Raw genomic sequence first — 25,819 nt, 5'->3', positions numbered from 1 at the left:
AACATTTCACAACAATTCAATGACCTAGTCATACTTATACATTGTAAGGTATTGTACTTTCTATGGAATAATGTTATATCTTTTATATTGCAAGTATTGTAGACATCACCAGTATGTGAATGGGTGGATAACTGGATGTGTAAAGCGCTTTGGGGTCCTTATAGTAAAGTGCTATACAAATACAGGCCATTTACATCTTTAAAATATATTGTGAATGACATTAAGTGAAAATTAAAATGAAAGTATTGTGAATGTAATATTACCCATTCGACTCAGAGTTTATTATAAATTTCTATTCAGAAAAATAAGTTTATCCAATCTTTTTGCATTCAGTCGATTGCGTTTTTTTTTTTTGTTTGTTTGTTTGTTTTACACCATTTCCCCAGCTTTGGAAAACTCACAGGCACAGATGAAGCTGGGGTACACAAAAGCTGTAAAGCCAGGTGGAAAAGGTTCTGATAAGATGTCTTCCTATTCCCCCAGTACGTTAAAGGATCCTCTGATCTTGGAATTTTTCTCTCTGACACGCTCCACAATACTAAGGGGTTGGCAGTCCTTTATAATAAAATTCAGGACTGCCTGGTCCAGAGCAGTCTTCCTAGATGCTTGTTTTGAAAAATAAAACACATATTAATAAAAAAAATGATGATAAAGCTGTTCAGTGTCAGTATAGGCCGACCTGTGTTCATTCTCAGTGTGTTTGTCTCCTCATTTTCATGTTTGGCTCTGTAATGCCTCTGTAACACTGAGGAGGTGCTTTTGTTTGTAAGAAAGCTCCGCAGAACAGGTGCAACATTTAGCCTGCATAAAATGAAATAAATAATATAGAGAGATGTGTATTTTTTTTTTCTTTGCCAGAGTAATTTTGTGTGTGTAGGGGGGGGTTTGGTGGCGACTCATTCCGTTGACAGATGCGGTACCTTTTAAACACAGTTTGGCGCGTTGGCAATGAGCGATACAGCAGCTGTATCGATCACGTGACCTTTTCTTAAAGTGACGCACGCACCGATACAGGCATCGCTAGGTGAGCTTGATACATGCGTCGGTGCGTCAGTCTTGCAGGACCCATCACTAGTAAAATTGGTCATGAAGCGCCACTGACAGATGGCACAAAGTTGGAATTCATTGAATAGATATGAGCATCATCAGCCTAAATGCAAATGTATCTCCAATACACTCGATGTAACCTAACACTGAGTATGAAAGCACAGCCACTGTGCAACAGTCAAAAATTTTAATGTGAATCCACCACATTACTGCAGAGCAACCTGTTTATCATGGACAAAAACTACCCAGAATTTTACTCAAAATTTTATTTTATTTTTCACTGAACACAAAATTTGCATAGCAAGGTTTATTTGCACGATGTGTAACAGAATAGAAATATAATTTAGCAAAGGGCATCATGTACAAATCCAATACGTTTTAAAAATGACATCACATCTAAGCTTTAAATTTGCAGTTTATCAAACACCACTGAGCAGTCCTTCCCTTTAGATCTAACCTCTGTTCTTCCTCTTCTGTTCTCTTTCTTATCTTTCTCCATCTCTGAGTGAAGTTAGCTCTCTTTCTTTTTTCTCCCGGTGAAATACAGCAGCTGGACCTGATCAAAAATGCAGGGCGTAAAATTAAAAGGTTGTCAGAAAAATAAATACTCAAGTAAAATGCAGATACCTGAAGTACAGTCGAAAAGTATTTGAATTTGGTTACTTCCCACCTTTAGTTCTTGTCTCAGATGTTGGCGACCACAAAGTAATACCACTGTGACAAAATGCTGCCAATGTTTTTGAGTTTTAGTAAAAACTAAAATATTGACACAATTTTTTTTCTGCACAATGGATGCACCAAAACCATAATCTCAAATGTCTAAGTCATTTAAACAGTTTAAAAGGACCACTTACTACTTTATGCGGGTCAAATATTGTAAGAATGTCAAAGAATTAAAAAAAATTTGTAGCATTTTCTAAACATGAGCTGTATTTGCAGTTAAGTAACCCAACACACATATATTACACTTTGCTAATGAGAAGCAAAAGCTGCTCAAAGTGATAACAAAAATGGGCTTTTATGCCCTTTTCAACACATTTATATGTACATTTGCATTTATATTTGTCTAGGTATAGGAATAAAAAAAAAAGTCCCACCTGTAATGTAAATCATAACATGTATAGTCGACTAAAAAAACAAACAAATTTGTAAGGGAAAAAAAAAAAAAAAAAAAAAAAGGTGCACTAAGCGGATTGCAGAAGTGCACACAACTTTAAACTAATATTTTATGCACACAGTTTTTGATTTAATTGCAGCATTCAGTCCTCTTGGGTTGTAGTCTAACAGCACACCTTGACATGGTAATATATGTCCACTTTTCCTTGCATAACAGTCTAAATCTATCAGATTACGAATCCATCTCTTCTGCATGGCGTGCTTTTTAGAAAATACGTTCCCCCCTTAAAGATTTGTTTTGTAATAGAAGTTAATAGGCTAAAGCTAACATCAAAGGTGGTACAAGCTTTGAACGATTTTTGACATTACAAAAACCAGGCATTTTAAGGGGTGTGTAAACTTATTCTATTCACTTAAAAAAAAGAATTGATAGCCGTCTCTTTGTAATAAACAAGCCTTTTATAACCTTTGACCCCTCACTGACTCACTCATGCGCATATGTGTTCACTCTGTGCTACATATAGCATCATCAGCAGATTTGTGAATCGATCAATATGTTGTCTTGTTTACCCTCCCAGTCAGATCAGCACACACGTGCAGCTTCTGGTCTGCGGTCAAGTCACAGCAACAGAAAAAAGACCATTAACAGTAAGTAGGAAGAAAGATTCCTCCACTGATAGACTCCTGATTTGCAGAGACAAACTGGGAGAGAACTGGTCTGAGAGTGGACACCAGTACAAAAACTGTCTCATCCACTTCTTCCACAGGAAACATGGCTGACAAAAAAAAGGTCAATGTGTGCCAGAGATCTGAGAGATTCATCGAAACCAGACAGAGAGGCTTGAAGCTCCGCCTCCTCCTGTGTCAGGTATAAAAGTAAAGTACATGTGATGATCAGAGCAGAGAGACGTCGACATGGACATGAATCCCCTGCTGCTGCTGATGCTGCTGATGCTGTGGAGCTCAGGTAGGACACTAACATCACCACGACACACACATGCATCATATAAAAGGATCAGTGAAGGAAAGAAAAAACTGCACTGTGACACTTCAACAGCTTCAATTTAGAATCGTTCAGACGTCAAAAAACAAAAGTCAGTTTTTAATCTGTTCACAGTCACTTTGACCTGCAGCCTCACATGCTTTAAAACTTTATTAACTATTCTACTGCAATCATTTAAGAGCCACAGTTATAATACTGAAAGGTGACTCTCTGTCATCTTTCTGCAGAATGACTTTAGTTTATGGGTTTATTTAAAAGGAACCAATAAGAATACAGCCCAGAGCTGACACAGCAGCGGTTTAAGTGATTTGAAAGAACAATAAAATGCCAATAAAAGTGCAACTGCAGTACCAAACCCTACAAACAGTTCACCACATCTAGTAATAACATTAGCATGTAATCTTCAAACTAGAAGAGTTTGTGCCTTTGAAAGGGTTAAACAGGTCATCATATTCCTGTTTTGTCTTTTTGGTGTATTTTGAAAATCCTGAAGCTGCTTCACTGACATTGCTGGGTTACATTTACCGTAATTCCCGGACTACAGAGCGCACCTGATTAAAAGCCGCATGCTCTAATTTTAGAAAGAAAATCAATTTTGTACTTGTACAGGGCGCACAGGATTTTAAGCCGTATGCGTTTCACCTGTAATATGAGATATTTACACAGAAATATTACACGTGAGGATTTTTAACTTTTAATTTAATCCATAAGGTAACATAAACGTCATGGTAAGATACAAAAATACATACTGCAAATGCTTTTTTTCCTTGAACAGCGCCTGTAACACGGCTACCTGTAAGTATACGTACGTATCAGTTACACACAAGTTACATTGCTTACGGTGTTTTTACAGAACAGTGCACAAACAACATTATAACGTCTCTTAACAACCGGTAAAAATACATACAATATATATATACTACTTATCAATTTTATCGGTCTACTCTTACCAGGCAAAATGTTTTTGGCAGCATGAAAAAAATGCATTAGCCGCACGTCAGTGTAAGCCGCAGTGTTCACAGTGTGGGGAAAAAGTAGCGGCTTATGACCCGAAAACTACGGTACCTGCTGCTGCAACATTTAGATTTTCAAGCTGAAGATTTCCTGATCTGATCCAAGAAATCATCCCACTGTCGCTGCAGAATGACACTTTACCTGGTGGCCTGCTGCACATAACTTATCAGGGGCTGAGAACATTCTGCTTTGATGCCACTGTGCAAACACCGAGGCGATCAATAACTGTTTGAGTCATTGATTGGCTCACTGCTAAATCGCTATTCAAAAAAGTCCATAAAAGAGACTTTATTAGTTATGTTTTTTTTTCTTTAGTCCCATGTGTTTAACAGTACTTAATTAGAGTCCCATTAAGCTCGACTTTTTTCTCTTTGTGCTGTATATTCAGCTGGAGGTTTCCTCCTATAAGGGGAAGAATTCCCACTGTCATCAGGTGCTTGTTCATAGCGAATCTTATGGGAATCCTATACTTTTCCCAGAGATTTTGAGGCTTGGAGATTTTTAGGTGAGGACATCTGAAGGATGCTGTCAAGACAAAAAAAAATAAAAAAATAACACAAAATGATGGTTCTTCTCTCATTTTCTCCTCAGGACTCCAGGCTGAAGTGAAACACAATTCAACAGGTAAACAGAAAAATCAAAAAATAGTACCAAAATCAAACTCACTAGCAAATTTCACAAGGCATTTCCCCTCTTTACTGAAACTCTCTGCTTTCTGTTCAGAGTTTGTGAGGTTGGTGGGAGGAGCCAGTCGCTGTGCAGGCACACTGGAGCTGAAGCATCAGGGAGAATGGAGACCAGCCTTTATAGGAGGCTTTCACATGAAGGCAGCAGCCGCTGTCTGTGAACATCTGAACTGTGGCTTTGTTGTTTCTTTACGAATCATAGAGATGTCCTATTCCACATCTATGTGGCTACTTAGAGATGAATGTCATCCTTCTGATTATCATCTGCCAAGATGTGTACTGTCATGGGATGATTCTTCAGTCCGGGAGCTCACCTGTTCAGGTAAGCCAGACTGGTGACATTAGATGATGTCACCAGTCTGTGACATCGTCTAATGTTTCTGTTTCTCCTGTTTCTGCATCTTAGCTTGATGTAGAGTCACGCTTTCGTTTCTTTTCATATTTGTGGATTTTTATTTTGAGGTTTGTTTGTTTTTTTTTTGCTATTTTCTGTTATTTTATTGTTTTTAACTTACTTTCTGTACAGCACGTTGGTCCTGTGGTATTTTAAAGTGCTTTATAAATAAAATTGGATTTTCATCATGTCGTTAGAACTGTGAGTAAGAAGCGTGCTCACTTCATACAGGTCCTTTAAATACACTCCACAGCGCTTCTTGCAGACAATAACAGAACCTTTTAAAAGTAGTTGAAAAGCTACAGTCTCTGTTTGTCTGTGCATGTTAATCTCTGGCTCTCTTCCACAACCTGTCTTCCTCCCTTCACCTCCACCTGGTTGCAGCAGATGGCTGCACCTCCCTGAGTTAAACTGAATTTAAATTCATATCATGCCTAAAATTATGGCTGACTTTGCTCTGAGCACTACAGACAACTATTATTCTCCATCTCTCGCTAAACTTGGTGCTTTAGTGATGGCCTGTCCTGCCCAGTGTTTTTTTTTCTCTAATTAGCTGCTTGTATATTTAAAGTCCCTTCAATTCAGTTTTATTTATTTAGCACCAAATGGCAACAGTCACCTCAAAGCACTTTACATTGTACATAAAGACCATACAATAATACAGAGAACACACCAAAAATCTGACAATTCACTAGGAGCAAGTGCTTGGTAAGAGAGAGAAGAAGAAACTCTGTTAACAAGAAGAAACCTCTGGCAGAACCAGGTCAATGACAAGTAACATGCTGTGGAAGAGAGCCAGAGAGCAGTAGTATCTCATAATTATGTCTTGATGCATCATCAGGGTATGTTTATCCCAAGTGACTTCTTCAGTCTCATCAGTCAGCTGAAACTGAAGTCAGTTTGATAAGTGACAAAGCAATTCTTCCACTGAAAACGCTACGTCTAAGTGAACAGAATCAACCTTTTCAGGGTGTCTCATAATTAAATGCAGAGGGGTTTAGGTTCTTCTTCATATTTGTGCATATTTGTCACAGTTCAGTTGTATATTTTGCAACTTCTAAAGCTGATTTTTTGTTGTCTTTGTGCATGTTTGGTTTGGATTTAGTGGATGAACTCTGATTTTCACACTTTGAAAGTTTGAATCAGTGAAAAGTTGTTTGCTGACCTCTTCTTCTCGTGTCTGCTGTCTCTGATCTCTGTCTGTTGGATCTTCTCTGATCTCCTCAGACTCTGTGAGGCTGCTGAATGGGACCAGTCTGTGTTCAGGCAGACTGGAGGTCAACTACAACCAGTCTAACCAGTCCAAGCAGAGCTGGACCTCCATGTGTGAAGATCATTTTGACCAGCAGGATGCAGAGGTGGTCTGTAGGGAGCTTGGCTGCGGGCCTCCCTCAGCCCTCCAGGGGGCGCTCTATGGAGATGTGGGGGCTCCAGTGTGGAGCAAAGAGTTCCAGTGTGAAGGCCATGAGTCTACTCTCCTGGACTGTAGGAGCTCAAACTCTACTAGAAGCAGCTGCTCACCAGGCAAAGCTGTTGGACTCACCTGCTCAGGTAGAAGAGCAGCTGCAGCTTCGATTTGCTTCAAACTCACTTCATTTTTTTTTATTTATGACTCTCTGCTTTCTGTTCAGAGCCTATCAGGTTAGTGGATGGAGCCAGTCGCTGTGCAGGTACACTGGAAGTGAAAATAGGAGAGTGGAGACCAGTGCATACATTCCGCATGACCCTGAAGGAAGCAGCTTCTATTTGCCAACATCTGGACTGTGGCCCTCGTGTTTCTTTAAAACAGAAGCCCTCAGAAAGACCTCTGTGGGCTCCCAGACTTTACTGTGAAATTACTTATTTTTCTGCGATGGGGTGTTTAAAACACACAATCATTATCAGTTCATCATGGGCTTTTCCTCCAGTCCTGGTGCTCACCTGCTCAGGTAAGCCAATCTGTGACTTCATCAATTGTATAGCTAGAGGTGGGTGGAGCAGACAGACTTGAGTTCAGCAAATGTGCTTTTTGATAAAAGCTTCTGTTTTTGCATCTTTGCTGGATTTTATTGTTACTCTTTAGTTTCTCCTTGTATTAGTTTATTTTTATATATATATTTTTATTAAATTTTCTGCATCCATTTTTACAAAAGACAAGTTGAACAATGTGCCGTTTTCCTTTTGAAGAACATAAAACAATATGAAACATACACTCCCACCTCATAATTATAGGAGTACCAGTGGGTGTACAAAAAGAAAAAAGAAAGGGTCCAGTCTGATAATAGGAATAGTAAACCCTGGAGTACAAGATGACAGTTCCTGAGTGTACAGAGAGATGTGGAGAGTTTCAGAGCCCACACCCCCACACAGACACAGAAAAAACAAAAACACAGTCAAATCTGTAAGAGAAAACAAATATGTATAAAGTAGGTAAGTAGATACCATCATAAGGCGCAGGCACAATAGAGTCCATATACTTAAACATAAGATGAAATAAAATAGAATAAAATCTGAGCTGGCTAATTGGGAGCGTTGCGAGACCGCAAAGTCTGAACATGGTCAAAAAAGGGTTGCCAGATCTTAAAAAATTTGGCCATAGACCCATGCAGGGTGAATTTAATCTTTTCGAGTTTGCTAAAATGCAAAGTGTCTCTGATCCAGATTTCCCAGGATGGGGGAGAAGGGGATTTCCAACATAACAATAATCTGCGTCTTGCCAATAAGGTGAGAAACGCTACCAAATCCGCTTGGGGCGTCGGCAAGACAACTGTATCAGGAAGAACCCCAAACAAAGCAGTTAAGGGCACAGGTTGGAGGGTTAGCTGGATGATCTTTGATAAAGTCAGAAAAATATTAATCCAGTATTGTTTGAGGGATGAACATGACCAAAACATATGTATTAGAGAGGCAGGTCCTTGTATTATTTTCACAGATCAAATGAATGCTGTTTTTCTTCTGAAGCTCTGTCTGTTGTCTGAATGAGCTCCACCTGTCTTTATCCTCTCCTGCCTTAGTGATGGCCTTCCCTTCTCAATGTTTTCTTCTCTGATTAGCTCCTTGTGTACTTTAAAGGCCAGCCGTTTCATTAGTTAGCTTTCAGTGTGTGTTCACCACCTGCTGCTCTCCTCTTATCTCTGTTTTCCTCTTAGTGTGAGTTTCCTTTTCTGGATTTCCATCTTTTGTTCAGACTGAGTAACCTGCTGTATTCTGCTGCTCCAAGTGTCATTAAAACTCACTGAATATGTTAGAGTTTGTTGATTTACCGCTGTATGAATAAAATTCAATTGGACCTGATTAAATTGGACAGATGAGAATTTCAGACGCTTATTGTAACTGAGTACGTTTACTTTCACATGTACCTCTAAGTAAGAAGTATGAATCACTGTGATCTATGATGTCCTGTAACTCCAGATCTCAAGTTGACTGAAATGTTGTGATGGCATAAAGAAACCAACAAACCTCAGCAAACGCAAACAATTCTGTAAAGAACAGTTCGCCAAAATTCCTACATAATTATGTGAGAGTCTGATAAACTCACAGATTAAACCATTATTGCAAGTCATTGTTGCTAAAGATGGATCTCTGTGCTTTCATGTCTCTGTAGATAAATGGTGGACAGCTCCATAGTAGATGGTAAAACTCTGGCCTGGTGGACTGTAACCTGTCAGCTGACACACTAGCAACCATTAGTTCAGTCAGAGATTTAGCTTTTTTTGCTTTAAACAGTCTTCAGCTGTATTGATTCTACATTCAATGAGATTCTAACTGAATGCATCATGGGAAATCTACAACAATCTATGCCTGTTATAGCCTAACTAAGGGAGGATTCAAACGGAGAAGGAAAGTTTTAAGTCTAATCTTCAATGTAGTGAGGGAGTGTAGAGGCCAAATCCTTGCGTTGCGTTTGTATGGTATATTTTTATTTTCTTTGTACTGTCAATTTTCACTTCAGTGGATTAGTTGGGAGTAATAAGGATCATTTTCTGCAGAAGCACAGGCTTATAACCAGCTGTGTGTGAACGTTCATCCTGTTAGGGTCAGTTAATCCATCCAGTGGAAAGATATCCTGAACATGCTGATCTCGCCGCGTGGTACACAGGACACAGCAGATGGACTGCTTTTTACCCCCATGATTAATATTCACAATGAAAATATTAGATTAGAATCCAGAAGTCTGTACAATCTGTTTCATAGTTTCTAACAAGTATAATCTCTTTTAATAAAGATTATGTGTGTATACACAGGCCATGCTGATTATTGAAAAGAAACACCACAAACAGATTTCAATTTTTATTCTAATAATCACAAATATCACATAAAGACTCCAAAACTAACAGGTGTTAAAAGGTGTGTTTAAAATAAAGATAACTGAATCTTTTTAGAAGCAGGCTAGATGTTCATTTGAGTATAACGGAAATGAACATAAAGGATTAAATATCCAATAGATATAACCTAAATTGAGTCTGGAGTTTGACCTCCGACAGGTGAACATTAGCGAGAGTTATGCAAGATCTGTAACAACTTGACCACCTTTTGCACACATTGAAAGAATAAGCCACTAAATTCTAAATAATATTAAAAGCATAGCTGGTGACAGACACAGAGTATTTGAAAAGATAAAGTAGACTTTGGGTCCACACATGTCCAAATGCCTGCGTGTAGGCTTGGTTGGTATTGAGAAACGGCCACTTAAAGACTCTATCAGGCCAAAGCTCGGTCATCATCAAACCATCATTAAATAATTTATTAAATGTGTTAATAATTACTAAAAATAAATAACCACTTAATTATTACATTAATTGTTTAATTGAATAATTAAAAATATAGAATGTTTTAAATTAAATCTTAAGATTAATTATTTAATAAATTATTAATATACTGGTCAAACGTTTTAGAACACCTTAATTTTTCCAGTTATTTATTGCATACCAAGTCATTCAAGTGCAATGAATAGCTTGAGATGGTACAAAGGTCAGATGTGAACTGCCAGAGGTTAAAACAAAGGTAAGGTTACCCAAAACTGAAAAATAATGTACATTTCAGTATTATACAAGAAGGCCTTTTTTGGCCTAACAAACTGTGTTAAAAATTTAAAGCTGCTCTACAGCAACGGTGGTTGATAAAGCCTCGAAAGCTGGTGCTACTAGTTCCTACAGCTGTTCCAACTTTTCTAGATTACTTACAACTCCATCTGTCTGCATAAAATCAGTTTTGGAACACACTGTGTCAAGGTGTCAGTGAGTACAGTTTCCATCACCATGAAAAGGCTCTCAGACACGGGGCAAACTGTGACAGAAAGACGTCTGGCAGACCCAAATCCACAACTGAATCAGAGGACAAGTTTCTGAGAGTTAACAGCTTGTGTGATAGGCGGCTCACGGGACAACAGCTTCAAGCACAGCTTAATAGTGGTCGTAATGGGATGGAAACATCTCTGCCGACTGATCTGAACAACAAACTGGACTGGTCTCATAACACAGACGCCCTCTACAGGAAAGGGCAGAGCAGACTGTACCTGCTGCGGAGACTCGTTTGGAGTGGAGGGCCCACTCCTGAAGACCTTCTATGACTCTGGTGGCCTCAGCTATCTTTTACGGTGTGGACTCTGCCAGGGATAGGAAGAGACTGAACAGGCTGATCCGAAGAGACATCTCTGTTCTAGGATGCCCTCTGGACCCAGTGGAGGTGGTGAGTGACAGGAGAATTTTGGCTAAGCTGTCATCCCTGTTGGACAACATCTCCCACCTCACGCAGGAGACTCTGACAGCACTGAGCAGCTCCTTCAGTGGCTGCGGCACCCACGGTGTGGGACAGAGAGATTTCACAGGTCTTTTGTCATGGTCCCTGTGCCTCATCAGCTGATCCTGTATTAGGCAACATGTGTTTTGTTGTTTTTTTTGCTCTCTCTCTCTCTCTCTCTCACCTGCTGGGGTGGTGCTCATTATGGGCTCCCGCCCCTGGCCCACGCACCTGCTGCCTATCTGGGTGATCGCAAGGCCTACTTAAGACTGCAGCACTGTGTTACTCATCGCTGGATCGTTGAGCTATCAGCGTCAGTCACTCAACCGTTAGTGAGTTAAACTCTGTAAAGATTGTTTCCGTCTGTTCGCTGTTAACACTAGTTTCTGTGTACAGATCTACCCCGGACCTTTCCCTGCCTGCCTGTTACCGTGTGGACGAGTGAGTGGATTTGTGAAAGAAGAGAGAGCCTTTGGAGTGTGTCTGTTTCCCATCCTTCCCCTTACATGCCCTGGAGCCCTGGACCTCCCTCCCCTCCCTCCAGTACGTTGTAAATAGTTTCACCTGGTGTCGTTTGTATAAATAAACTGACTATTACCCCTGCAAGGATCTCCGGTCTGTGCCTGAGTCCGTTAACTAAAACCTGACATCTTTCCTCCCCACTGCTGTCAGACTCTACAACAAAGACTTCAACTAATCAAACACACACATCCACACATGTGCAATAGCAATAACACAGAGTGCAATACTTTTTTCATGATAAAGTTGTATTTTTACTCAGTTGTATATAGCATTTGTATTCTATTTTTATCCTATTGTATATTTTATTCTATTTATTCTACTGTATATAGTATTTTATTTTATTCTATTCTGTACAGTTGTGTACTGTATTTATTCTTTTTGTATTCTAATTTTTGCTTCATAACTTTTGCACTGTCCACTTCCTGCTGTGACAAAACAAATTTCCCACATGTGGGACTAATAAAGGTTATCTTATCTTATCTTAACAAGCAAGTCTCAGTTTCAACTGTGAAGAGAAGATTTTGAGCAGCAGGTTTGACAGGACGAGTTGCAGCAAGAAAGGCACTGCTAAGATGTCAAAATAAGACTTTCCAAGACCATGAAACACTGCTGAAAACTGTAATATTGACTCGTGAATCAAAATTTGAAATCTTTGGTTTATCACGCAGGTTCGTTGTACGCGGTTGAGTAGGCGAAAGGAAGGTTTCACAGTGTGTGGCATCAACTGTCAAACACGGAGAAGGAAGTGTGACGGTCTGGGGCTGTTTTGCTGGATCCAGGGTCCGTGACTTGTACGGAGTGTTCATCTGTTACATCTACCAAAGGTGGCGACTTTGATGAGTCAGAAGCTTAGAATACATTTTGGTCTATAAATTGATTCCATGATTTCGTTTTTTAACTACAATTGCTTATTTGTACTAAAGTGGTATGACTCATTAAACTGCATAATTTTCAAGAAAAAACTGAAAAAATTTGGGTGTTCTAAAACTTTTGACCGGTAGTGTACTTTATTAATTCATTCCAAATTAGTTATTTAATAAAACATTTAATTAACTATTAATGATGTTTTTATTTCATTAATTTTGGGACCCTCCAACTGTAGTGAATGCATAAAAATAAGGCTTTTAAATCTTTAACTGTCTCTTGAAAGGGATCATTCAAATTCATATTAGGCAAGGTTTGGGAGACTTATGGCCCCATTTATGGCTGCCATTGTTATAGGTATCAGTCTAAGCAGAAACTGGACATACACAAAGCAATGCTTTGTTGCTTGTTGTCCACACTTTAATAAGTCAGCAGAGGTTGCTGTCACAGTGAAACAGAACTATTGATCTCAATAAACTGCATAAAGACAAAGCCTGTGTGGTCTCTTACATAGAAGGACAATAACGATGAATCCAAGCTTATCGTTAAAATTTCAAGATGAATCACAAAATTATTGAGCAGATCAGTAAAATAATTTCTACCAAACTACAATTGCAGTTGAACAAATCAGCTGTTGGAGGAACTACTCGTTTGGCTCTCAGCGAAGGCGGTTTCACTTTTCTCCTCTCCTGCCCTTATCTTCCCTGCTTAGCTTCTTATGTCCTTGTCTCGTGTTTTTTATTTTTCCCTGGAACACTTTCTCACAGTCTGTTCTCTAAAACCTAATAGAGGAATTATGGATTTGGTCAACTGGTCTCTGAATGCAATTGACACCCCTTCAATGAGAAGTCTGAGCTTGGGTGAGCCTGAGTGCTGAAGATATCTACCTATTTGGAACCATGGTAACAGGGTTCTTGCTGATCGGAGCTGGCTTGGCCCTGGCTTATCGAAGAATTAAGGAAGTGGAACCGGCTGTTCAAACCCCCACAAAGCTGCCCGCTGGGATTGAAACGATGGGACGAGGCGTGAGTTTCTCAAAATGGGCTCATTGAGTGCAGCACGGATGAGATCTTGGAGAACCGCATGACGGCTGCAGTGAATACTCGAACAAGACCTCTGAGTGCAAACTGATTACATCTGGAGGGGCTCGCTCGGAATAACACCTCTGGGTTCAAATTGGATCACATCTTGGGAAGCGCACCGCAATCGTGAGTTCTCAGAACCTGCTCTTTAACCACAAGAATGACAACATCACGTAACGTAAGTTTGATAACATCATAGAAAGCTCACGGTTCTCCAACGGGAGATTGAGAGACCAGTGTTGGACTGTTAGAACAGCTTTGAAATTCATATGAGTTGTTCGCACTAAAGTAAAAACCATCATCACTTCATGCGGAGACCCCTTCGGCGCCAGCTGCGGTCTCAAGGCTGGAGCTGAACAACAATGTGTTTAGACTGTTCTTCCCATTCCATGCAAGGCCACCTGGGTTGGCTGGTAGACTGTTTACTTAGCCTGGCAGGGTGAAGGACACTGAACTATGGACACGCACACACATACACTTACACTAATAATCACTCACTCTCCCCTCCCTTCCAACGCCCGATGCTTGACTCTTCTTGGGAACACGAGGCGGGTCTGGGCCCCGCTGGAGAGTCGGCGCAGTGGCAGGATGGTTGCTGTGTTGCCCAGGATTACTCCTCATCCCCTACCCAACCCTGTTGCTGGTCACGTGCCCCATATTGTTGTACTGTGGACATTTATGTGCTTTTCTGTGCAGAGGAGTTTTTTTGTTTCCTGTTCTCATGCGTTCCTCTTATAGCCCAGCATGAGTAGAGGTCTCTTTTTTTCCTCTTGTATTTTCCCATTATAGTGTACATTTCAGTGGTTTTCTGTAATGCAACCGTTCTCTGACTTGTATCCCCATGTGATGTCTGTGTTGTGTGTGTGTGGTGGGGGGCGGGTTCATTCCACTGCAGGAAACCTGCCATTGCATGTGGTGAATAAAATTCGAACATGAACTTGAACTTTACACTCTGAAATATTGAAAGATTTAATGCAGGGGTCCCCAATCCCAGTCCACGAAGCACGTTGTCCCTGCAAGTTTTAGATGTCTCCTTGATCTATCGCAGCTGATTTAAATAGACAAATTACCTTCTCAACATGTCTTGAAGTTCTCCAGAGGCCTGGAAACAAACTAATCATGTGATTCAGGTGTGTTGACCACGTGGACCGGGATTGGGGACCCCTGATTTAAAGGATGAGACAGCTCAGCACAGCATGTCATTAACTTCACACATGAAGTGGTTCAGTCCAGTCAGACTTCAGTTTTGCAGTCACCGTCTTCATCCTGCTTCTTTGACTGGTCGTCACGGTGACTCTGGACTTTCCTCCAACGAATCCTGAAGTCTGTCAGTCCTTCTGACAGCATGAGGCCTGACAGCTGGACAAAATGTGCAGATGATGAAAAACATGAAGCATAGTTTGAACTTGTGTCAAGTTTGTGTTGGTGACTGAACTGCTGACCTGCTGTGAAACCTGCTGCTGGATCTCTGTGCTGTGCATGTCTGCCTCTGACTGAAGCTTCATTTTCACCACTGTTTGCTTTGTCACTGCTAAAAATGAACCACATATAAAAACACAAACATTAGTGTTTTACATGATGACAGGATCTTACAGTGTTTGCATTCTGGACCTCACCTGTGAAGCAGAAAAAATATTGTATGTAGTCACAGGAGCCATCAGCCCATTCCCCTGTCATTAAATAAAACGCTCCACAGTTCTCAGGTGGATAATAGTTATTAGGCTGATAAGACATCCAGTTTGTGAATGTGGAGGTTGTGTTGTCAGACCAGGAGGCCCAGGGATCCATGTAGAGACCAATCCACACATACTGAACTGTTGATCCATTCAAAGTGAGCGTGATGTTGAATTTCTCCTCTTTGTTTCTTATACTGGTCAGGTCTGTGTGGTATGTCCTGCAGTACGACTGAGCCGCTGACCAGGTTTGGTTCTTCATCACTAAGATGTAACTTGTACTGCTGGCTGTGAAAGGTTAAAAAGAGATTCTTTCTTTTAAATAAGTAAATTATGAGTCACATAAAACTGTATAAATAAATTATGGCAACAAATCTTTTTTCCTACCATTGTAACACAGGAAAGGGTAAGAATCTCCACAGGGTCTATCATTCATCTGTGTTTGTCCCTGAAGAGCCACACAGTATTCCTTTGCATTTACACAGTCTGGTTGGCCGTTAGCCCAGATCAGAAATTCATGTGTACTGCCAACATAAAAAAGTTTTCCCTCCATGGACCACTTCCAGCTGTAACGATCATCGTAGAGCCCTGTCCAAGCCCAGTTATCAATATTTTGCGCCATTGTCACAAGCAGTTGGTTGATGTTGCTGTTGTAGATGGTGACCAAGTCAGTGAAGTGTTCTCTGCAGTAACTCTGAGCTTCTGTCCAGGTCATCATCTGGTTCACAAAGTGGTATTCTCTGGAGTGGGGAGGAAGAGTGGAAAGTCCTCCTGAGAAAAATGAGACAAAGTCTTTTTATCTGTGAAACTGGCTTATAGATGGATCAATAACAATTAAAGTCTACAAAAATTAAAATTAAATCTGAGTAGTCACACTGTAGAAATTCAAAGAGTGGTGGGAACTGAACTTAAGTAGAACTTTCAGGTATATGTACTTTACTTGAGTATTGTACTTTGGATTCCTGCATTTTCAGTGAATTTTGGTCTGACAGTGAAAAAACCTGCAGCATCAGAATCTGTGAGATGTCGGCTTTCAGCACCCAATGCCATATCTGCGTATCCGCGTATCCGGTGTTTTTGCAATTTGTTTACCTGCTCTCATTTGCTGTTTTACTTGTTTGGTGGTTGTTGAAATTGTTTTGTAAGCTTTAACCTGAGATTCTGATATTTGTGGCAAATTAGATTTATATGTAAAAAAAAGGATTTAATCAATCGATATCACCTTATTCAAACTCAAATTGATTTGAATCAGGAAATTCATTTTTTAAACCCACCCCTAAAATACGCCATCATTGTGAGATTTGTTAAGAGAAAATTGGTAAAAATGGTAGTGGTGGGAGGATCGATCTGAATATAAGTTGTGTCAATACCAAGTCTGCATCATATCGGATTGATACTAGCCCGGCGAGATCGATATTTTACTTTAAGTTCCGCTCTTGTGTGCAATGCTGTGGTTTTGGCAAAGACAAAAAGGTAGGCCACTGGACTTGCCTCTGTCAGTGCAGAGCAGGCACACTTTGGTTTCACTGATGTGACTTAGACACTTTGGTGGTTGTTAAGATGTTTACATATTATTTATACTATTTACTACTGTTTAATATTTAATAATTGAAAAGGAAACATTCCAAAAACCATATGAAAATTAATTGAGATTTAGCAATTCAAGGACACATCCACCTTATTTATTGAAAAGTATCAGTATCGGTATCAGAGATACTGGTCCGTATTTACGTGTTATTGGATCGATACCAAAACATGCAGTATCGCACACCACTAAAAGATGCACCGAAGAAAAAAAAAAGTCTGATGGGATCCGATGACAGGGAAAAATTAAAAATACATGGACTACAAACTATAAAGTATTCATTAATCTCAATGGAATGCCAGAAGAAGCCAAAATCTTGGTCATCAGAAACACTGATGAGCTGAACAAATACTGATGCTCATCTTACACTGGAGCTATGAGTACAGATGTGAATACAACTTTCGTAAAGATCGGTAAAATACCCTGTAAAACTGGGGATAAACACCACTTCACAAATTACAGGCCTGTTTCTTTACGACCACATTTCTCCAAAATCCTAGAAATCCTATTTACTAAATGATTAGACAAATTCTCAGATAAACTAAAAACATTCTGACAGACAGTATGGATTTAGATCAAAAAGATCAACATCATTAGGAATAAATCGAGGAGATTACAAATGCTATAGATAAGATAGAATATTTCTTGATTTTAAGAAACATTTAATATAATCAACAATGCATTTAGTTTCAGTTTAGGTTCAACTTCTTATGTTCTTGTTCATTTAGTCAGTTCCCTTTTGTGCCTTCAGGCGTAGTCTGTCATGTCTCTTGTGCATGTTAAGTTCTGTCTCCATGATTATTTCTCTTTTTCCAAATCGTGTCTCTGGCGCCCTCTGTTCCCTGTGTTCAGTCAGTCCGTGTCTTAGTGTGTGTCTCATGTTTCCTGTTTAATTTTGATAGTGCCTGAGTTCAGTTTTGCTTCATCTCATTGAGTCTAATTACTTTCAGGTGTTTACCCTCCTGTTTCCCACACTCTTGTTATCCTCCATGTATATAAGTCCTCTGTCTTCCTTTGCTTGTCATTGTGTTGTCCCACATTGCTGTTTCTCTCCCCCATGGTTCTTGTTTTCAGTCGTGTTTCTAGCCAGCTCCAGATGCCTAGTTTGTCTTTTTCTAGTTTCCAGCTTCCCAGTTCTTAGTTTGCTATTTTAAGTTAGGTTTTATATTGTATCCGTTGTTTGAGTTTTGTACAGTTTTAAAGCTGCCTCTTTTCATTATCCCCGCTTGCCACACAGCTCAACTTTCACAGAACGATGCGACTGAAGCGATTTTCAGTAAAACTTCTCACCTACCCCTCGAATCCCTGGGACACACAAACTCCTCCACCAGGATAAGGTCATGTTTCTATTACCATGCAGTAATATCATTTTATTAATATAGCATAGCGTTCAATTAGCTTTGTACAAAAATAAATGTCCAAAACATTCTCTAAAAAACGATTACTTTCTTACTCTGAGTACATTTTACAGCCTGTACTTTCTGGCTTTTACTTTAAGTTGAATCAGTACCGTATTTTTTGGACCATAAGGCGACCTGGATTCTAAGGCGCAACAGGCAGATCAGTCTTCATCCAACTCATTCACCATAACACTCAACATTGTTCAGTTGTAACACATAAAATACAGTTCAATACACTCACTTTTTCAGTTCCTTCCTCTTCCACAAATCCATCTATTTCTTCATCTTCGCAGCTGCTCTATTCCCATGTTCTACTGCGTGACTGATAGCCTTGAGTCTGAAATCCGCTTTGTAAGCGTCTCTTAACAGGTGCCATTTTAGGGTCCTTATACACACAATACGGTAATATTATGTTGAAGCACAGTACGTATTACTCCGTGAGGCTCCTGACTACGGTAGTCGTCATGCTCCAACAATCAATCAAGCGGTGCGGCTTCGTAGCTTACCGAAGTCATACTAAACATTTTTGCAGAATTTTGAGTGCCGTGTACCACATAAAATTGGTTTAAGGTCAGTAAGACCAACCAGAATGAATACATAAGATGCAGTGGATTATATGGCGTACTGTTGATTTTTGAGAAAATGACAGGATTTTAAGTGAAAAAATGAAAAATATGGTATTAAACTACTTTTTTACCACAAGCATCTGTATGTCAACATATGCACACAATCATCTAACAGACAATAATCATATTAGTTGAAACCTAGCCCCACCCTATCATGTAATTTACTGAGGTCAGATGGCCCAGGATGTGAGTGGGTGTTAAAGCGTCTAAGAAAGGATCTCAAAACTGGATTATAGATGGCAGACAGTTGGTGTCGAAAGTCACCACCTGTATCCAAAGATGGTCGTTGGCTTGATAGATAGAATATTATGTAGCTACAAAAAAGCCATTCAATGAATCAAAATCTAAATAAGACACAACAACAAACTCATATTTCAAAATGTATGCAGGAATTGTGGTATGAAAAGGTCCTTAATCTGTCCTTGATGTGTTATTAAACGCATTGTTTTTTGTTTTGTTTTTTTTACATGTAATCTAAAATGAAACAAGTGTTACTTAGTATATTTATTGGCTAAAGTTCCAAGAGTTAAGATATTAATATTACTGACCTGAGAGCAGCAGGATGAGCAGTAAACTGGTTTCTTCCATTCTTGGTTTCTCTATCATGGATATAGTCATCATGATTATTGCTGTACCATATTTATTATTTAATGTTCCTTCTCTCCGGTTCTCTACGTTGCCAGTAAAAGAAGTTGTTAATAAACAGTTTAGTGTTCATTTACAAAATAATTGTATTCAGTACTTTTAGAATATTTTAATATTTAAATTTTCTCTATAATCCTTAAAAAGTTACATACACAAAACATCATAGTGTCTCTATTTCAAATTAATTCAATATCCAGTGAGATTAATAGAAAAAATAATGCTAGATAACTCACCCATCAATCTTCTCTTCATCTGTTGAGTGAAGGTGACTTTTAAAGAGGTCATTGTTTGATCTTTTCATATATTTTACTATCAAATGAGAATGAGGAGGGGAGTTTCAGTAGAAGTTATGGCAACAATCCATAATAGATGTTAGTAAATAATATTAATACATTAAGCTTATCAAAACTAAAACCCAATCTTAGGGAAATCTTACCGGGAAATAAAGTGCTTATATCATTTCGTTCTTTTAGCTCAAAGTCATTCGCCAAGTGGAGGTGGTGGTCACACTGTGAGTGGGTGACACTGACTATGAATCAGTACAGTCAGACAGTGGAGTAGCCATACAGATATAACGCCTCAAGTCCTAAAAGCATGGAGAAGCCTCTTCTCTGACGAGCCTGGTTAACGAGTGAGATGAGTCGGGTGCGAAAGGTGCCAAATTCCACCATTCCCACCTGGGTGGAAACCTCTGGGGAAACAGAAACAGGACTAGACGGTGTGGAGACCTCTGGCAGAGACAGCGCTAGCCTGAGCTGTGCAGGGCACACAGTCAGCTCAGGCCGCTTCTCCAGATCAAGCCGTGCTGTCGTGTCTGTAGCTGGCTGGGTAAGTTCACCTGAGCTCCAAGCAGACGATGGAGGAGACTGAGACGGCTGAACTCTCAGTGGAGACAGCTGCAGGAGATTGCTGGACAGCCTGCACTGGTTGCAGAGCTGGAGTTTGTATCTGCGGGCCAGGCAGTGGAAAGGAGGCTAGAGAACAGAACGATGTTGGCTGTGATGGAGAGCACTGGAATCAGGGCTCCCTTTCAAAGAGAGGCCAAGGTGTGTTGGCTATCATAGCAGATGGATCAAGGTGAAGTGTGATGGATAAAAAGCCCAATGTTAGTGGATGTAATTAGTCCAGTCACCAGGGGAGGCTGTAGACCAGGGATTGAAGTGTGTGAATGACTGCTCTCCAGTATTTCTGACTGGGCCTTTTCAGCCACTGCTTGCCCCACTATGAAAATCATGTCCTTCATATTCTTCCAATGTGTGGTTGTGTCGTTCTGTCATGTAGCGTTGCTGTGGCAGGTGGGAAGAGGACCCAGCGCAGAAACAAAGGAGTGAACTCAAGAAGGCAGCTTTATTGAACTGTGACAAACAACTGAGTACAAAAAAACAGAATCAAAAACTGGAATATAGAAACAAAGAACTAAGGAACTGAAAAACCAGAAACTAAGAAACTAGGAACAGACTCTGAAATAACCTGGAGAATAAGGAGCACGGAGAAACATACACAGCAACATAGAGAGGAAAATACACGTCGTAATTACTAAGCAAAACAATTACATTTTTTTTCTGTTATGCAGTGACAAAAGAGAAAGTGTTGCCTTTTGTTCACCCAGAGGCATGGAAGAAGGTTCTTTGGTCTGGCGTAAAAAGTAAGCTATCAAACTGTTTGCTGCCACAAAAAATTGTGTGCCAAAGGTGTATTTACTACACCCAGACCTAAAGGGGTTAAATGTATATGCAGTCACTCGCTTTACATTATATATTTTCAATTTATTTGCGCTCTTTTTTTCAATTCTACTTTTACTTTGACATGGAAGAAGTGTTTTTCAGCTTATTCATCTCAACAAAGTCAAATTATATTAACCATGATTTATTTTATTAAAGCAATAAAAGAGTAAAACATCCAAGGGGGTGTATACATTTTATAGGCATTATGTTGTCTGTTCCTCGAACCACATATGAGCTTACCGCATTTGTTTCCTATTTTAATAACCTGATTTTACTAATGATATTCATGTTGGTGAGGGAGAGTCACCTTTTGGTAATCTTACCTAAGTTTCTGTAAGCTCTGAACTACATCATTTATAAAATTTGCTTTTTTAAACATGGGCACTGTCACTTGAGCAAAAATACCACTATTCAGTTTTGGGAGTTGCTCCACTTTCAAGTTTGTTTATTTGTCATTAAAAGTCTTTTAATCGTGAACATTATAAAAGGCCTTTCTATGTCTAGGACCTTGTATGATCTTGTGTACATTTGTTTCTCATTTTATTAACTTGATTTTCCTAATGATATTCATGTTAGTGAGGGAGAGTCACCTTTTGGTAACCTTGTTTCTTTAAGCCCTGACGCATATCATTTATAGAATTTTATCTATAAATGAAGGTCTATGAAGAGCTAGAAGGTGGTGGTGGGGGGGGTCCAAATTAGCCAAATGGAAGTGTGGCAAATTTGTACAACTGTACTGGAAAAAGCTGTTTTTAGACTCTAGACTCTGCAGATAAGGGAATCTGCCAATATCAGGGTTAACTCCAGTGTTGTGGAAAAAATGAGCAGTGACTAACATGGTCCAGGAGCTTGTCTACCCAGGGCATGGGATAAGCCTCAAATTGTGACACTTCATTGAACTTGCGGTAGTCAACACAGAACCGTATAGACTCATCTTTCTTCACCACAAGAAATATGTGGCTACACCAGGTGCTGAGTGACTCTTTTATTATTCCCAGGTTTAGCATTTTGGCCAATTCCCTCTGAATAAGTTGTCTTTTATGTTCAGGTAACCTGTGGGGCTGTGATTGCACTGTCATATTGATGAGTGTTTTTAAAAACTATGTTCCAAGAGATTGGTACAGCCAGGCAGGGGGGGAGAACATATCTGCAAAACACTGTTGCAATGCTGCAACAGTTAAGTTAGGAAGTAGCAGTGAATAAAGTTTATTCACAGTGACAGGGTATTTACAAGCGTGAACGTTGTTTACAGTAACATATTAAATGTACGATGATGAGGAGAAAATGAAATCACAGAGCTGTGAGCGTGCGGGGAGGATTGGTGGCATTCTGGAGTAATCTAAGGGAGAAGGACAAAACAGAGTTAAGGGAATGACTCCGTAAACCAAGAGCAAAACGTATGCGGACGGGGAGAGTTGGACAGCTTACTTGATACAACTGAAAATACAGATGCAGGCAGAGGCCTTCTGTAAAGACAGGTAGGGGCGAGGCAGATCTCAGTTCAGTAATACAAGTAATACAATCTCTAGAGCCACAGGCAGGCAAGCAAGCAGAGTGACAGGCTAGTGGAAGGGAACACAGGCAAGGAGACTGTCAAGCCAAACCAGGTGGTGAGCCCTGAGACAAATAAGTAAAGTGATGAATGGGCATTTGGTTCAGTACTTTAAAAATAAGCAGTATCTTTTAAGCTTGTGTGTACAATGGTTAGAGCAAATCACATAACTCAAGCATTTTAAAAATACATACGTAAATATTACCCTAGTACCATAAAGCCTATACACTGCTGTTGATGTGTTAAAAAAGGTTTGGATTGTTCACAATATTCACAGATGTGTGATAACAAACATGGTTGGTATTTTTGTATTTAAAGTTTTTTCACCTATGGCTCACTATGCCCGAAGAAAGATTAAAGAGAAAAGAGAAACAAAAGATCTGCCTGGTCATTGCGTGAAATCCAGTTAAACACCTGTTGTAGACGCATCACTCCCTTTCAAGCGGGAAAGCTGCACAAACTTAGAGAGCTTGACAGAGACAAATCCTGAACAGGGCCGGTTCTATACAGGCATATATGAGGGGCAGACAGAAATGTAAAGGGGGGAAATGGTGGCAACAGAGGCAGGAAAGGGGTGGGGTGGTGGTGGTGCTCTGGATAACTGTTTTTGTCATGTAATCGGATTGCACTTTGACAGGCCTCTACCCTAAGACCTGACCAACTTAGCTCTTAGGGTCACTGAGGCATGCAAACCCCTGACCATGTTAAGATGGCAAACCCTCAGGGGGGAAACTGAAAAATAAAAGAACCTTAATTGAAATAAAAGCCTTCTAATCAGATTATAACGACTAAAAACATGACATACCTTATTGGATGGCATATATCAAATATAACAATTGCCAGTATTAACAAAAATAAAAAGGGACGGCAAGGTATTAAAAATGGCAATTCACCAAATCTTGACAAATAAAACCGAAAAATAGAATAAAAAATAAAATAAAGAATAAAATATCCATCCATTTCTTTACAACCACCAACACAAAATCAGTCTTAATTGAATGGCCGAATTCTCAAATAAAACTGAAAAATAAAGTAAGAATAAAATAAGACCTCTCAATATAGGCAATATTTACAAAACTAAAAAGGGCTGGCATTGTAGTAAAAAACAATTCACCGTGTATTTTCCTACATTTCTCAAACTAATTTGTAGAACAGAATTTTTTTTCTTTTATGTCTTGTTTTAAGCTTGTTTGTTTTGCAAGGAACTAAATTCTCTGGTGAAAAATGATGGTGTGCTTGGTTTCAACGTAACTTTATTTTTCATGGCTTAAATCCTTAAAGACCTCCGAGGTCCAAAACTACCTGCTGTTGAACATGACCAAAACCTAGGGGGTGTCATCCAGAAGCTCAAAGATACTGGAGTTGTGCCTAATAAAAACAAATGCCATTTTAGGAAGACATCCCTACACTTCTTAGATCATGTTGTCACTGCAGATGGCACTCTTCCTTATAAACAGCAAATTGATTATTTTTTGAGAGCCCCTCCCCCTATGATGATGCTACTTTGAGATCTCCCCTGGGCTTGGTGTCATGGTACTCCAAGTTCTTTCCAAACTTTGTGATTGTTGTTGCTCCTATGCATGCTGGTGCCAGTGACAAGAAAACTTTCACATCAACTTCAAATACACAAGCGAGCTTTGAAGCAGTTAAAAAACTTGTGGTGAATAGTCCTGCACTAGCATTGTTTGACATTCCTTGCATGTTGTGATCTCTACGATGCAAGTGACTATGGGCTTGTTACTGTATTTGCTCAAGTCCAATCTGATGGCACATAAAAGCCTGTGGCATTGCTTCCTGTTAAAAAGGAGATCGCTTGGTTATGTGCGGGCTGCAGAGATATGCAAAACGAATATGTGGGGCCAGCGTTCCACTCTGTGGACAGACCACCAAGCTTTGTCAGTGCTGCTGTGCATCAAAGTAATTAATAGGGTTGGCATATATATCGCCCGCTGGACTGCCCACCTGCTGTGTTTTGATTATGATCTTATTTGCCACTCAAGTTTTCAGAACTATACAGATGATTCCCTGTCTCACCTGCCCCTGCTGATTGCTTCCCATCTTACATCAGATGCAGAGTGGAATGACAGCTCAAATTTCTGCTGCCATGTCCTCACTTCCAGTTATTGATTTTGACTCTGCCTGTTCGACTTGCCCTGAACTTTTTGCTTTGTGCTTTCAAATACAAAGTGGCTGGCCTGCCTCAATCAAATCACTTGAGGTTAGACTTGCACCTTCATATCAAAGTCCCTAATGAACTCTCAACTCTAAGTGATTATGTTCTCAGAGGCTCATTGTTCCACAATCAATGAGACCTAAACTGATTGCACTAGCACATGAAAGTCACCAAGGGATTGTCAAGTCAAATCAAATCACTTTAATTGTCACATCACATGTGCAGGTACACTGGACAGCACATGCGAGTGAAATTCTTGTGTGCAAGCTTAACAAGCAACAGAGCTGTGCAAAAATACAGTAACATAAGAACAAGCAAAATATAAGAATGGGTAAATCTGAGAATTATATGAATAAATATATGTACAATATAAGAGTGTATGTGCATTACTGAATGTGTATACTAAATATCCATATATAGAATAAACAATAAAATTAAATATACAGAGGTTGGCAGTTGGAAATGTGCAAAACAAGTGGCATTTATATACAGCATGGAGTGCATAATGTTGAAGTTCTGGTAAGTGAGGGTGAGGTGTCTATGACGTGTTCAGCAGTCTGATGGCCTGGTGGAAAAAGCTGTCTCTCAGTCTGCTGGTACGGGACCGGATGCTGCAGAGCCTCCTTCCTGATGGAAGTAGTCTGAACAGTGTATGGCTGGGGTGACTGGAGTCCTTGATGATCCTCCCCGCTTTGCTCAGGCACCGCTTCCTGTAGATGTCCTGGAGGGAAGAAAGCTGACTTCCAATTATCCGTTCAGAGCACCGCACTACTCTCTGGAGAGCTTTGCGGTTGTAAGCGGTGCTGTTGCCATACCAGGTGGTGATGCATCCAGTGAGGATGCTCTCAATGGCACAGCGATAGAAGGTCCTGAGGATGCGGGGGCTCATGCTGAATCTTTTCAGTCTCCTGAGAAAGAAGAGGCGCTGTTGTGCCTTCTTCACTGTTTTGTTTATGTGTCCTGACCACGTAAGATCCTCAGATTTTTGTTTTGTC

The 25,819-nt window shown here is 39.9% G+C and overlaps 1 protein-coding gene and 1 long non-coding RNA gene across 3 annotated transcripts in view; one reads left to right on the top strand and one right to left on the bottom strand.

Annotated features, from left to right (window-relative positions):
• LOC116320990 (nuclear factor 7, brain-like) overlaps positions 1-25,819 on the bottom strand; it is a 1,074,516-nt gene that overhangs the window by 44,314 nt on the left and 1,004,383 nt on the right. The gene's annotated exons all lie outside the window — the stretch shown is intronic.
• On the top strand, positions 6,372-8,486 carry LOC120438425. The gene is made up of 2 exons (XR_005611868.1): positions 6,372-6,811; positions 6,892-8,486. It is a non-coding gene; the product is annotated as an uncharacterized LOC120438425 (long non-coding RNA).

The sequence above is a fragment of the Oreochromis aureus genome, linkage group 3, assembly GCF_013358895.1.
Source record: "Oreochromis aureus strain Israel breed Guangdong linkage group 3, ZZ_aureus, whole genome shotgun sequence".
Classification (NCBI taxonomy): Eukaryota; Metazoa; Chordata; class Actinopteri; order Cichliformes; family Cichlidae; genus Oreochromis; species Oreochromis aureus.
This window is presented reverse-complemented; position numbering and strand designations above follow the sequence as displayed.